This window comes from Rhipicephalus microplus, unplaced genomic scaffold (genome assembly GCF_043290135.1).
Source record: "Rhipicephalus microplus isolate Deutch F79 unplaced genomic scaffold, USDA_Rmic scaffold_394, whole genome shotgun sequence".
Classification (NCBI taxonomy): Eukaryota; Metazoa; Arthropoda; class Arachnida; order Ixodida; family Ixodidae; genus Rhipicephalus; species Rhipicephalus microplus.
Genome location: NW_027464958.1, coordinates 938 through 15,000, shown reverse-complemented (window position 1 = coordinate 15,000; position 14,063 = coordinate 938). Strand labels below are relative to the sequence as shown.

Below are 14,063 nucleotides of genomic sequence, written 5' to 3'. Positions count from 1 at the left end.
GCAAAAACGGTGCGCATGCAAGAGGTGTCAGAGCTAGCGAACTTTTGCCACGAGCAACAGGTCACTAAAAGCCTATAGATGACGGTGTTGGAGGAAAAGAAAAATATCGAGAAAGCACTGCGGTGTGCCGTGCGTAGGGACGGGCGCGCGTGCCACATGCCGCCGAAATATGGGTGTCGGAGAAAACAGAGTGCCGCGCGTAACGAGGGGCGCGCGTGTTACAGAGAGATATGCCCAAACGCATGAAAGTGTACGCAGGTGTCCTAAGGCAGTTTTTTTTTTTTCCTCATTTTGATGTCGCCCCGGCTGACGTGGTTTTCGTTTTTCCGTGCCGCCCCGGCTGACGCGGTTTTCGTTTTTCCGTGCCGCCCCGGCTGACGCAGTTTTTGCGCCGCCCCGGCTGACGCGGTTTTCGCGCCGCCCCGGCTGACGCGGTTCCGACTTTGCACTTTTTGGCTCACCCCGGCTGGCGGCCCACTCACTCGATCGCCAGGTCTGTTTGCCCCGGTGGTTCCACCGCCAGGCTTAAGCGCGAACTTTTTTTGTTTGTTTTCTTTTGATTAAGCGCAAGCTTTTTTCTTTGTTTTCTTTTGATTAAGCGCGGGCTTTTTTCTTTGTTTTTTTTGCATTCGCCCCGGCAGACGCGGTTTTTGCGCCGCCCCGGCTGACGCGGTTTTTGCCGCCCCGGCTGACGCAGTTCGGACTTAGCACTTTTCGGCTGTGCCTGGCTGGCGGCCCACTCACTCGATCGCCATGTCTGTTTGCCACAGTTTTCCCGGTGGTGCCGCACCCGGGCTCGCCCCGGCTGACGCGGTTTCGTGCCGCCCCGGCAGACGCGGTTTTCGCGCCGCCCCGGCTGACGCGGTTTCGTGCCGCCCCGGCAGACGCGGTTTTTTGCCGCCCCGGCTGACGCAGTTCGGACTTGGCACTTTTTGGCTGAGCCTTGCTGGCGGCCCACTCACTCGATCGCCATGTCTGTTTGCCACAGTTTTCCCGGTGGTGCCGCACCCGGGCTCGCCCCGGCAGACGCGTTTTTTTTTTCTTTCGCCCCGGCTGACGCAGTTTTCGCGCCGCCCCGGCAGACGCGGTTTTCGCGCCGCCCCGGCAGACGCGGTTTTTTGCGCCGCCCCGGCTGACGCAGTTCGGACTTGGCACTTTTTGGCTGAGCCTGGCTGGCGGCCCACTCACTCGATCGCCATGTCTGTTTGCCACAGTTTTCCCGGTGGTGCCGCACCCGGGCTCGCCCCGGCTGACGCAGTTTTCGCGCCGCCCCGGCTGACGCGGTTTCGTGCCGCCCCGGCAGACGCGGTTTTTTGCGCCGCCCCGGCTGACGCGGTTTTTTGCCGCCCCGGCTGACGCAGTTCGGACTTGGCACTTTTCGGCTGTGCCTGGCTGGCGGCCCACTCACTCGATCGCCATGTCTGTTTGCCACAGTTTTCCCGGTGGTGCCGCACCCGGGCTCGCCCCGGCAGACGCGTTTTTTTTTTTTTCTTTCGCCCCGGCTGACGCAGTTTTCGCGCCGCCCCGGCTGACGCGGTTTCGTGCCGCCCCGGCAGACGCGGTTTTTTGCGCCGCCCCGGCTGACGCGGTTTTTGCCGCCCCGGCTGACGCAGTTCGGACTTAGCACTTTTTGGCTGAGCCTGGCTGGTGGCCCACTCACTCGATCGCCATGTCTGTTAGCCACAGTTTTCCCGGTGGTGCCGCACCCGGGCTCGCCCCGGCTGACGCAGTTTTCGCGCCGCCCCGGCTGACGCGGTTTCGTGCCGCCCCGGCAGACGCGGTTTTCGCGCCGCCCCGGCTGACGCGGTTTTTGCCGCCCCGGCTGACGCAGTTCGGACTTAGCACTTTTCGGCTGTGCCTGGCTGGCGGCCCACTCACTCGATCGCCATGTCTGTTTGCCACAGTTTTCCCGGTGGTGCCGCACCCGGGCTCGCCCCGGCTGACGCAGTTTTCGCGCCGCCCCGGCTGACGCGGTTTCGTGCCGCCCCGGCAGACGCGGTTTTCGCGCCGCCCCGGCTGACGCGGTTTCGTGCCGCCCCGGCAGACGCGGTTTTTTGCCGCCCCAGCTGACGCAGTTCGGACTTAGCACTTTTTGGCTGAGCCTTGCTGGCGGCCCACTCACTCGATCGCCATGTCTGTTTGCCACAGTTTTCCCGGTGGTGCCGCACCCGGGCTCGCCCCGGCAGACGCGTTTTTTTTTTCTTTCGCCCCGGCTGACGCAGTTTTCGCGCCGCCCCGGCAGACGCGGTTTTCGCGCCGCCCCGGCAGACGCGGTTTTTTGCGCCGCCCCGGCTGACGCGGTTTTTTGCCGCCCCGGCTGACGCAGTTCGGACTTGGCACTTTTTGGCTGAGCCTGGCTGGCGGCCCACTCACTCGATCGCCATGTCTGTTTGCCACAGTTTTCCCGGTGGTGCCGCACCCGGGCTCGCCCCGGCTGACGCAGTTTTCGCGCCGCCCCGGCTGACGCGGTTTCGTGCCGCCCCGGCAGACGCGGTTTTTTGCGCCGCCCCGGCTGACGCGGTTTTTTGCCGCCCCGGCTGACACGGTTCGGACTTTGCACTTTTCGGCTGTGCCTGGCTGGCGGCCCACTCACTCGATCGCCATGTCTGTTTGCCACAGTTTTCCCGGTGGTGCCGCACCCGGGCTCGCCCCGGCAGACGCGTTTTTTTTTTTTTTCTTTCGCCCCGGCTGACGCAGTTTTCGCGCCGCCCCGGCTGACGCGGTTTCGTGCCGCCCCGGCAGACGCGGTTTTTTGCGCCGCCCCGGCTGACGTGGTTTTTGCCGCCCCGGCTGACGCAGTTCGGACTTTGCACTTTTTGGCTGAGCCTGGCTGGCGGCCCACTCACTCGATCGCCATGTCTGTTTGCCACAGTTTTCCCGGTGGTGCCGCACCCGGGCTCGCCCCGGCAGACGCGTTTTTTTTTTTCCTTCGCCCCGGCAGACGTGGTTCCCCCCCCCCCCCCCCTCCGTCTTTCTTTTTGTTTTTTTTTTTCGCCGCGGCTGAAGTGGATTTTTCGGTGCCTCGACGCCCCGGTAGTCGCGGTTTTTCCGTTTCCGCACGGCCCCGGCTGACGCTGCTCGGTCACAGTCGCCTTTTGTGGTGATTGCAGACTTCTTGAGCGCGGGTGTTTTTTTTTTTTGTTGTTGTTGTTGTTTTATTACGCATTCGCTCCAGCAGACGCTGTTTAGACTTTTTGTTTCCTCTTTTATCCTGCGACGAGGTGACGAGGTTTATTCGGTGCCCCGCCGCCCCGGCTGAAGTGATTTTTCCTGTCCCGTGCCGCCCCGGCTGACGCGGTTGGGACTTCGCGTTTGTTCGGCCGCCACGGGTTTTGGCGCACTCGCTCGGTTGCTTGTTGTTGCCACTTGTTGCGAACCCAGGTTTCTTGAGCGAGCGCGGGCGTTTTTTCTTCCTTTCTTTCTTTGTTCTATGTGTTAGCGAATCGGCCTTTAATATCACACGAGGACTCACAACCAACAATTTTCAGTTTGAAGTGTAAAAAATCTGCAGGTGTTGACGTAACTGACTTGCCCCGTACCCTTGAGTACATCCATGAAGTTCTCGTAGTACTACTAAATCGCATTATTCCAAGTGGAGAAATTCCCATAAACTTGCAAACCTCTACACGAAAATCGGTGCGCGTGATAAAGTTGAAAATTATCGTCCGATATCAAATGTGCCTTCTATAACACAAATTCTAGGAAAAAAAAAAAAAAACACTTGTTCGCCGTTTTCTGCGCCGTGACTGGCAGCACTCCGGCGAAGCGAAACGGGGTCGATTCGAGCACGATATCGGCGTCTTTCGACGTGCTCGCCGGCGACCGTCGCACGAGTACGTCGCACGAGCGCGTCTGCCGGGGCGCCGTTTGCGAAGCCGACGCAAAAGTGGGAACCGCCGCTCGGATGATCGCCGCTTTCGGCAGAGTGAGTGTTGGCACTCCGGGGAAGCGAAACAGCGTGAATGCGCCCACGAAATCGGCGTATTTTGAAGTGCCCGCCGGCGACCGTCGCACGAGTACGGTAAACCGCGTCAGCCGGGGCGTAGTTCGGGACGCCGACGAAAAAGTGGGAAGCGCAACTCGGATCTTCGCCGTTTTTGCAGGAGTGAGTGGCGGCCCTCCTGCGAGACCAAGAAGCATCGATTCGTGCACGAATTCGGCGCCTTTCGACGTGATCGCCGGCGACCGTCGCTCGAGTAGGGCAAACCGCGTCTGCCGGGGCGGGCTTCGGGACGCCGATGCGAAAGTGGGAAACGCTGCTCGGATGTTCGCCGTTTTTGGCCGAGTGAGTGCTGGCACACGGGCGAAGCCAAACGGGGCCGATTACGGCACGATATCGGCGTCTTTCGACGTGCCCGCCGGCGACCGTCGCACGAGTACGGTAAACCGCGTCAGCCCGGGCGGAGTTCGGGACGCCGATGCGAAAGTGGAGAACGCCGCTCGGATCTTCGCCGTTTTTGGAGGAGTGAGTGGCGGCACTCCGGAGAAGCCAAGGAGCGCCAATTAGCGCACGATATCGGCGTCTTTCGACGCGCTCGCCGGCGACCGTCGCACGAGTAGGGCAAACCGCGTCTGCCGGGGCGGGGTTTACGACGCCGACGCAAAAGTGGGAACCGCCGCTCGGATGTTGGCCGTTTTTGGCAGAGTGAGTGCTGGCACTCCGGCGACGCGAAAGAGCGCGAATGCGCCCACGAAAGTGGCGTATTTGGACGTGCGTGACGGCGACCGCTGCAGGAGTACGAAAAACCACGTCAGCCGGGGCGAGCGACACACGGCGGTCTGGGTGCTTATCGCTGCTATTATAGGGGCACCCCGGCAGACGCAGAAAAAAAAAAAAAATTTTCGACCTTCTTTTTTGCTGGTCGAGCTCGGGTAACCCAGGTCGCAATGGGAGCCGCGCACGAAAGCGGCGTCGCGAGACGCGTTCGCGGTCGCTAGTCGCACGAGCTCGGCAACCGCGTCAGCCGGCGCGGAGTTCGGGATGCCGACGGCTAAGTGGGTACCGCTGCTCGGATGTTCGCCGTTTTTGGCCGAGTGAGTGCTGGCACTCCGGTGAAGCCAAGGAGCGCCAATTCGTGCACGATATCGGCGTCTTTCGACGTGCCCGCCGGCCACCGCCGCACGAGTACGGCACACCGCGTCTGCCGGGGCGGGGTTCGCGACGCGTACGCAATAGTGGGAACCGTCGCTCGGATGTTCGTCGTCTTTGGCCGAGCGAGTGCTGGCACTCCGGCGAAGCGAAACGGGGCCGATTCGGGCACGATATCGGCGTATTTCGACGTGCTCGCCGGCGACCGTCGCACGAGTACGGCAAAGCGCGTCTGCCGGGGCGAGGTTTGCGACGCCGACGAAAAAGTGGGAAGCGCCGCTCGGATCTTCGCCGTTTTTGCAGGAGTGAGTGGCGGCCCTCCTGCGAGACCAAGAAGCATCGACTCGCGCACGATATCGGTGTCTTTCGACGTGCCCGCCGGCCACCGCCGCACGAGTACGGCAAACCGCGTATGCCGGGGCGGGGTTGGCGACGCCGACGCAAAAGTGGGAACCGCCACTAGGATGTTCGCCGTTTTTGGCAGAGTGAGTGCTGGCACTCCGGCGAAGCGAAAGAGCGCGAATGCGCCCACGAAAGTGGCGTGTTTGGACGTGCTTGACGACGACCACCGCAGGAAAACGAAAAACCACGTCAGCCGGGGCGAGCGACCCATGGCGGTCTGGGTGCTTATCGCTGCTATTATAGGGGCACCCCGGCAGACGCAAAAAAAAAAAAAAAAATTTTTTTCGACATTCTTTTTTGCTCGTCGACCTCGGGTGACCCAGGTCGCAGTGGGAGCCGCGCACGAAAGCGGCGTCGCGAGACGGCTTCGCGGTCGCTAGTCGCACGAGCTCGGCAACCGCGTCTGCCGGGGCGGAGTTCGGGACGCCGACGGCTAAGTGGGAACCGCCGCTCGGATGTTCGCCGTTTGTGGCCGAGTGAGTGCTGGCACTCCGGCGAAGCCAAACGGGGCCGATTCCGGCACGATATCGGCGTCTTTCTACGTGCTCGCCGGCGACCGTCGCACGAGTACGGCAAAGTGCGTCTGCCGGGGCGGGGTTTGCGACGCGTACGCAATAGTGAGAACCGTCGCTCGGATGTTCGTCGTCTTTCGCCGAGCCAGTGCTGGCAATCCGGCGAAGCCGAACGGAGCCGATTCGGGCACGATATCGGCGTCTTTCCACGTGCTCGCCGGCGACCGTCGCACGAGTACGGTAAACCGCGTCAGCCGGGGCGGAGTTCGGGACGCCGATGCGAAAGTGGGAAGCGCCGCTCGGATCTTCGCCGTTTTTGGAGGAGTCAGTGGCGGCACTCCGGTGAAGCCAAGGTGCGCCAATTCGCGCACGATATCGGCGTCTTTCGACGTGCCCGCCGGCCACCGTCGCACGAGTACGGCAAACCTCGTCTGCCGGGGCGGGGTTTGCGACGCCGACGCAAAAGTGGGAACCGCCGCTCGGATGTTCGCCGTTTTTGGCAGAGTGAGTGCTGGCACTCCGGCGAAGCGAAAGAGCGCGAATGCGCCCACGAAAGTGGCGTGTTTGGACGTGCTTGACGACGACCACCGCAGGAAAACGAAAAACCACGTCAGCCGGGGCGAGCGACCCATGGCGGTCTGGGTGCTTATCGCTGCTATTATAGGGGCACCCCGGCAGACGCAAAAAAAAAAAAAATTTTTTTCGACATTCTTTTTTGCTCGTCGACCTCGGGTGACCCAGGTCGCAGTGGGAGCCGCGCACGAAAGCGGCGTCGCGAGACGGCTTCGCGGTCGCTAGTCGCACGAGCTCGGCAACCGCGTCTGCCGGGGCGGAGTTCGGGACGCCGACGGCTAAGTGGGAACCGCCGCTCGGATGTTCGCCGTTTGTGGCCGAGTGAGTGCTGGCACTCCGGCGAAGCCAAACGGGGCCGATTCCGGCACGATATCGGCGTCTTTCTACGTGCTCGCCGGCGACCGTCGCACGAGTACGGCAAAGTGCGTCTGCCGGGGCGGGGTTTGCGACGCGTACGCAATAGTGAGAACCGTCGCTCGGATGTTCGTCGTCTTTCGCCGAGCCAGTGCTGGCACTCCGGCGAAGCCGAACGGAGCCGATTCGGGCACGATATCGGCGTCTTTCCACGTGCTCGCCGGCGACCGTCGCACGAGTACGGTAAACCGCGTCAGCCGGGGCGGAGTTCGGGACGCCGATGCGAAAGTGGGAAGCGCCGCTCGGATCTTCGCCGTTTTTGGAGGAGTCAGTGGCGGCACTCCGGTGAAGCCAAGGTGCGCCAATTCGCGCACGATATCGGCGTCTTTCGACGTGCCCGCCGGCCACCGTCGCACGAGTACGGCAAACCTCGTCTGCCGGGGCGGGGTTTGCGACGCCGACGCAAAAGTGGGAACCGCCGCTCGGATGTTCGCCGTTTTTGGCAGAGTGAGTGCTGGCACTCCGGCGAAGCGAAAGAGCGTGAATGCGCCCACGAAAGTAGCGTATTTGGACGTGCTTGACGGCGACCGCCGCAGGAGTACGAAAAACCACGTCAGCCGGGGCGAGCGACCCACGGCGGTCTGGGTGCTTATCGCTGCTATTATAGGGGCACCCCGGCAGACGCAGAAAGAAAAAAAAAAATGGGGACATGGCGTGCGTCACCGTGCGGCTTCGCAGCGTTGCCGAAGTCGCCGAGCCCTTCGACTGAGCCGAACGGCGGACAGGGAACGTTGGTCGGCCGTTCTAACCTGTCGGTGCCACGCCGAGACGTCGTTAAGGAAAACCGCGTCGTGGGCCTCTACGACGCCGTCGAGTCGTTGTACGTTTGGTGTCCAGCGTGTCGGCGGCGAGTAGCGGACACGTCGTTCACGACTTCGGTCTTTCGCAGTCGACGCGAACTTGCGGAGAGTCGTGGTGCCTCACGTTTTCGGCAGAAACCGCGGCGGAATTTTCCCGTGCGTGCGCGCACGACCTCGGTGCTGTGCCGTCAGCGTAGTGTTGCACAAACTCGTGGCCTACCCAAGGTGCGGTACGTTTGCGGCCGTATCCTCGGTGGGAATTTCGTGAGTAGGGTCGCAAATTCTACGACCTCGGCGGGTTTGAGAGCGACGTAGACTTGTGGCACGCTCAACATGCCACACGTTTCGGGGCACACCCGCGGTGAAATTTTCTCGAGTACGCTCGTATTAGGGCCCAAGGAGGTCTGGGTACTTATCGCTGCTATTATGTGGGGGTTCTCGTGAGCGGCGTACGCGAAAGCGACCGGGTGTCTGATATGCGGCGGGCTTCGGCCTCGTCAAGCGTGTCCTCGGGTCTGCTCCAGGGGAATCCACGGCAGTCGTCTGCAGCCTCATCCGCTTGATGCGTTAGGGGCTGGTTGTCGGACGGTGCCGTTTTACCACGATATCGAGGTGTGTTCCGTGTCGTCCTCGGGCGATTCAGATGCGAAAGCGCCGAAGACGCGGGCGTGACCCGTCGTCTGGCGGCTTTGCAGTCTCGGCTCCGTTGCTAGTTCCGGCCGGTCCACCGACAGTGCAGCGGGCTTGGGCAACCCGCACGGCGCGACCGAGTCGATGCAACGAAAAAGAGCGAGCATGAACGTGCTTCTTGCCGCACGGCTCCCACTCGTCTTTCGGGAAGGTTGTGCCGTAGCGAGCTCGAACGCCGTCATCTCGGAGTGCAAAATAAGCGTGTTGGGGCGCCTGAAGGTGGCCTCCGCCGCACACAGACTGCGTCCGGCCCGCCGAGGGCGAGGACGGACGCGCAGTCGAACGATTACCTGGTTGATCCTGCCAGTAATCATATGCTTGTCTCAAAGATTAAGCCATGCATGTCTAAGTACATGCCGAAATAAGGCGAAACCGCGAATGGCTCATTAAATCAGTTATGGTTCCTTAGATCGTTTCTTCCTACTTGGATAACTGTGGCAATTCTAGAGCTAATACATGCAGTGAGCCTGGAGCCCTTTGGGTAACGGGTGCTTTTATTAGACCAAGATCGATCGGGTTTCGGCCCGTATTGTGTGGTGACTCTGGATAACTTTGTGCTGATCGCATGGCCACGAGCCGGCGACGTTTCTTTCAAGTGTCTGCCTTATCAACTTTCGATGGTAGGTTACTTGCTTACCATGGTTGTTACGGGTAACGGAGAATCAGGGTTCGATTCCGGAGAGGGAGCCTGAGAAACGGCTACCACATCCAAGGAAGGCAGCAGGCGCGCAAATTACCCACTCCCGGCACGGGGAGGTAGTGACGAAAAATAACAATACGGGACTCTTTTGAGGCCCCGTAATTGAAATGAGTACACTCTAAATCCTTTAACGAGGATCAATTGGAGGGCAAGTCTGGTGCCAGCAGCCGCGGTAATTCCAGCTCCAATAGCGTATACTAAAGCTGCTGCGGTTAAAAAGCTCGTAGTTGGATCTCAGTTCCAGACGAGTAGTGCATCTACCCGATGCGACGGCTCGGACTGAACATCATGCCGGTTCTTTCTTGGTGCACTTCATTGTGTGCCTCGAGATGGCCGGTGCTTTTACTTTGAAAAAATTAGAGTGCTCAACGCAGGCGAGTCGCCTGAATAAACTTGCATGGAATAATAGAACAAGACCTCGTTTCTGTTCTGTTGGTTTTTGGAATACGAGGTAATGATTAAGAGGGACGGACGGGGGCATTCGTATTGCGGCGCTAGAGGTGAAATTCTTGGACCGTCGCAAGACGAACTACTGCGAAAGCATTTGCCAAGAATGTTTTCATTGATCAAGAACGAAAGTCAGAGGTTCGAAGGCGATCAGATACCGCCCTAGTTCTGACCATAAACGATGCCAACCAGCGATCCGCCTGAGTTACTCAAATGACTCGGCGGGCAGCTTCCGGGAAACCAAAGTATTTGGGTTCCGGGGGAAGTATGGTTGCAAAGCTGAAACTTAAAGGAATTGACGGAAGGGCACCACCAGGAGTGGAGCCTGCGGCTTAATTTGACTCAACACGGGAAAACTTACCCGGCCCGGACACTGGGAGGATTGACAGATTGAGAGCTCTTTCTTGATTCGGTGGATGGTGGTGCATGGCCGTTCTTAGTTGGTGGAGCGATTTGTCTGGTTAATTCCGATAACGAACGAGACTCTAGCCTATTAAATAGGTGCGGGGTTCCCAGCACCTTACAACCTTCTTAGAGGGACAAGCGGCTCCTAGCCGCACGAAACAGAGCAATAACAGGTCTGTGATGCCCTTAGATGTCCGGGGCCGCACGCGCGCTACACTGAAGGAAGCAGCGTGTCTTTATCCCTGTCTGAAAAGACTGGGTAACCCGTGGAACTTCTTTCGTGATTGGGATAGGGGCTTGCAATTGTTCCCCTTGAACGAGGAATTCCCAGTAAGCGCGAGTCATAAGCTCGCGTTGATTACGTCCCTGCCCTTTGTACACACCGCCCGTCGCTACTACCGATTGAATGATTTAGTGAGGTCTTCGGACCGATGTCCGGCGCGGCCTTTCGGTTGCGCCGGTCTGTTGGAAAGATGACCAAACTTGATCATTTAGAGGAAGTAAAAGTCGTAACAAGGTTTCCGTAGGTGAACCTGCGGAAGGATCATTAACGGATTGTGAAGGGTGAGCGCCTCAGCTGCGTCTGCGCCCGACACTTTCTGCCGCTGACCCCGTTTGGACGCGGGGTCGGCTTTTCCCCACGGGGCTGCCTGAATGTGGAGCGGCACCCCGTGACAAATTGTTGCGCCCAGCGGACGCCAACACCGCGACCTTGGACGGTCGGCCAGGTGGCGGACGCGGGTACAAACGGCGCAACGCACTCATAGGTCGGCTTTCGACCCGCCACTGCACCGTGGCTCGAAGCGCTCGAAATGCGCGACCCGACCGCTGCGGGACCGCCTAGTACTGTAAACAGGAGCGGCGGAGCGCGAACGGCGAGTCGTGGTTACGTCGGTAGAAGGCGAGGCTGCGCGTTCCCGAAACGCCAGCCGAGTGCCCTCCCGACCGTTCGAGCGTGCAAGAACGAGACCCGACAATCGCGCGGCGACTGCCAAGTACGAGAGGAACGGCACAAGCGTCGGCGGTCGGTCAAGGAACTGGCGATGTGACGGGTCCGCTGTGCACCAGTGCATACCGTCCCGCCGTCCGCGGCAAGCGCCTCCGCGTCCTCGGGTGACGGAGGCTGCCGGTCGGTTCTTGCAGGCGAGGGATCTCGCTGGCACCGGTTCGCGTTGACGCGCGGCCGGTCATGGCACGGCGATGCGACGGCCGAGGTGCGCAGTACTCGATGGAGGAACCGCACGCTCCGATGACCGTCCCGCCCTCCGCGGCGTATGCGTACCGACCGTAATGGTTGCAGCAGCGCCGGCCGGCTTTTGAATTCGCCACACGAAACACGGTGCGAGATCGCGGTTAGGGGAGCGTCGACGTTGCCAGGCGTTTTGCTTGCTGCCGAGGGAAAGGCGGCACGGCCACGTCGCGCTCGTCGCGATTAGCGGGTCTGCGCGCTTTGGGAAGGTGCCGCAACGACTTGCCGAAAGAGGAAGCACGGAAGAACGAGGGACTTGGACGTCCCGACAATTGAACGCACTTGCGGCCAGGCCCTTGCTGGCTTCGTTCTTCCGCCTCGAGTAGGCTCGTACGCGGCTCCGGCGCCGAAAGTGGTCCTTGGCACCGACTTCGGTGGACGTGGGAAGTGCCGCGCAAGTACGGCGCGCCTGGCTCCACCTGTTGGCTAAAGTAGGCAGCCGGATCGGCATTTTGGTGTGCGGTGGCAAACCGTGGATGCGAAAAAAGCTTGTGCGATTTCGTGGAACAAAAAGCGGGGGTCCCCCTTTTTATGCGGAGGAGACCGACCCGCCCGCCGTGGTGAACCGCGACGCCACGGTAAAAACGGGAGAGGCTTGTCGATGGGACCGTGCATCCCGCGCTCCACGGAGGCCGGGAGGCGGCCGCCCGAGGAAATGTGTAGCCGTCGAGGCCCGCATCTGCGTGCACTCTTATCCAAATGGGTGTACCGCAGGCATTTTCTGGTTAGGCGGGCCAATGAGAGCGAGCACACAACGATACCTACGGGTCCGGCTTGGAGAACCGGCTTCGACGCCTCCCGAGTATTTATAGAGGGGTGGACCACGAAAGCACTCGCAAGTAGCGGAAGCGAAACGCCGTCCGAAACACACCGTTTGCTCGATTTGCGGCAGCCGAAAAAGGCGCGGCAGAGTTTTGGAGTCCAAGCGTGCGCTGAAAAGCGCCCTTCTTGGCCACTGTTTGGCCGAGTGCCAGAAACGTTTGGTTTTGACTGTACGGAATTGAACAAACACTTTTTCACGACTCTAAGCGGTGGATCACTCGGTTCTCGGGTCGATGAAGAACGCAGCCAGCTGCGAGACTTGGTGTGAATTGCAGGACACACTGAGCACTGATTCTTTGAACGCACATTGCGGCCTTGGGTCTTCCCTTGGCTTCGTCTGTCTGAGGGTCGGATCACATATCAAGAGAGCCTTCGGCGCACAAGGGAACGTGAGCCGTCGACTCGTTTTGACCGCGTCGGCAACACGGACAGCACGCTGAACACCTCACAGCGAGCGCCAACAGCGGCCACTCAAGGGCGAGACGGTGGCGACCGTCGTGCCAGAGCCCAACCGAAACGGGGGCGACCGACTGCATTGAGGATGTGGCACCTCGTTGAGACCGCCGCAGGACTTCGAGTCGGAAGGAAGCCTGCAGGGAAAGTGCGGTCGAGGTTGCGTACTCCTCTCTGCGACCGGGCGCGCAAGAGCTGCGAGAGCCACGGACGCGCAACTTTAACGCACGGTAAACACGAGGAGCGAAAGCCGGCCAGCAAAGCTTCTCCAGCCGTGCGCAAAGTGCGCGAGATCGCAGCCTTGCGTTGCGCTTGTTGCCCTCGAAGTAAGCAGGGTGTCCCGTAGACCGGGCGCTCGAACACGCTGCGGGGCCGTGCCTCCTCCAGGCTTTGCCGCGCGAACAGGGAACGTTCGCGCGCAAAGCGCAGGGAGGTGAGGAGGCTGCGCCCGACGTTTGCGGTTCGCTGCGTACGCGGTTGATGCGGAGAGCACGGCGCGACGACTTGCCGCGAAGCGGAAAAAGTCTCCCGCACGAGTTGGCGAAACGTTGGCGAAGCTTAAGGCGTTCTCGTCGTAGTCCGCCGTCGGTCTAAGTGCTTCGCAGTTCCCGTCCCGTTCAAAAAACTGGGCCACTCCAGTTGGGGCGGGGGCGACGCTACACGAGACGATGCCTCTCGCCAGGCTGCGTGGCTGCCCTTGCGGCGGCGGCGACTGGCCTCGGCGGTGTTTGGGCTTTCGACACGGTCGTTTATCACGCAACTGCTCGGACGACGCACGCGCGCAGCGGAATGCCGCTTGCCAGCCTTGTGAAGATGTGACCCTGTACAGGGTTGCGGGCGCACTTGGTAGGGCGTCGTACTCGGTTCGCGATGGGTTTACGAACGTGTCTCGTCACTTCCACGTCACACCGGTTGTGCGCCGCACGCGTGCAGCGGGGAAGCCGATTGCCAGCCTTGTGAAGAAGTGGCCCTGTACAGGGTTGCGGGCGCACTTGGTAGGGCGAGCGCACGCGGTCGTGCAGGAAGTTGATGGAAGCGAATGTATCCGCTGTCGACCTCAGATCAGGCGAGACAACCCGCTGAATTTAAGCATATCACTAAGCGGAGGAAAAGAAACCAACAGGGATTCCCCGAGTAGCTGCGAGCGAAACGGGACCGAGCCCAGCACCGAATCCCCCGTCCTTGCAGGCGGTCGGGAAATGTGGTGTATGGGAGGCGACGTTCTCGGGTGTTTGCGACGGTGCAAGTCCCCCTGACAGGGGCTTGTCCCAGAGTGGGTGCCAGGCCCGTCTCCGCCGTTGCGCGCCCGGGATGGAGCCTCCCGTGAGTCGGGTTGCTTGAGAGTGCAGCCCTAAGTGGGTGGTAAACTCCATCTAAGGCTAAATACGACCGAGAGACCGATAGTTCACAAGTACCGTGAGGGAAAGTTGAAAAGAACTTTGAAGAGAGAGTTCAAGAGTACGTGAAACCGCTTAGAGTAAAACGGGTGGGCCCTCGAAGCTCGAAA

The 14,063-nt window shown here is 60.6% G+C and overlaps 2 non-coding genes across 2 annotated transcripts; both read left to right on the top strand.

Annotated features, from left to right (window-relative positions):
- Window positions 1-8,767: 8,767 nt before the first annotated feature.
- Window positions 8,768-10,582, top strand: LOC142794269 (small subunit ribosomal RNA). Its single transcript, XR_012892207.1, has one exon. It is a non-coding gene; the product is annotated as a small subunit ribosomal RNA (ribosomal RNA).
- Window positions 10,583-12,301: 1,719 nt separating this feature from the next.
- Window positions 12,302-12,454, top strand: LOC142794267 (5.8S ribosomal RNA). The gene has a single exon (XR_012892205.1). It is a non-coding gene; the product is annotated as a 5.8S ribosomal RNA (ribosomal RNA).
- The last annotated feature ends 1,609 nt before the right edge of the window (window positions 12,455-14,063 follow it).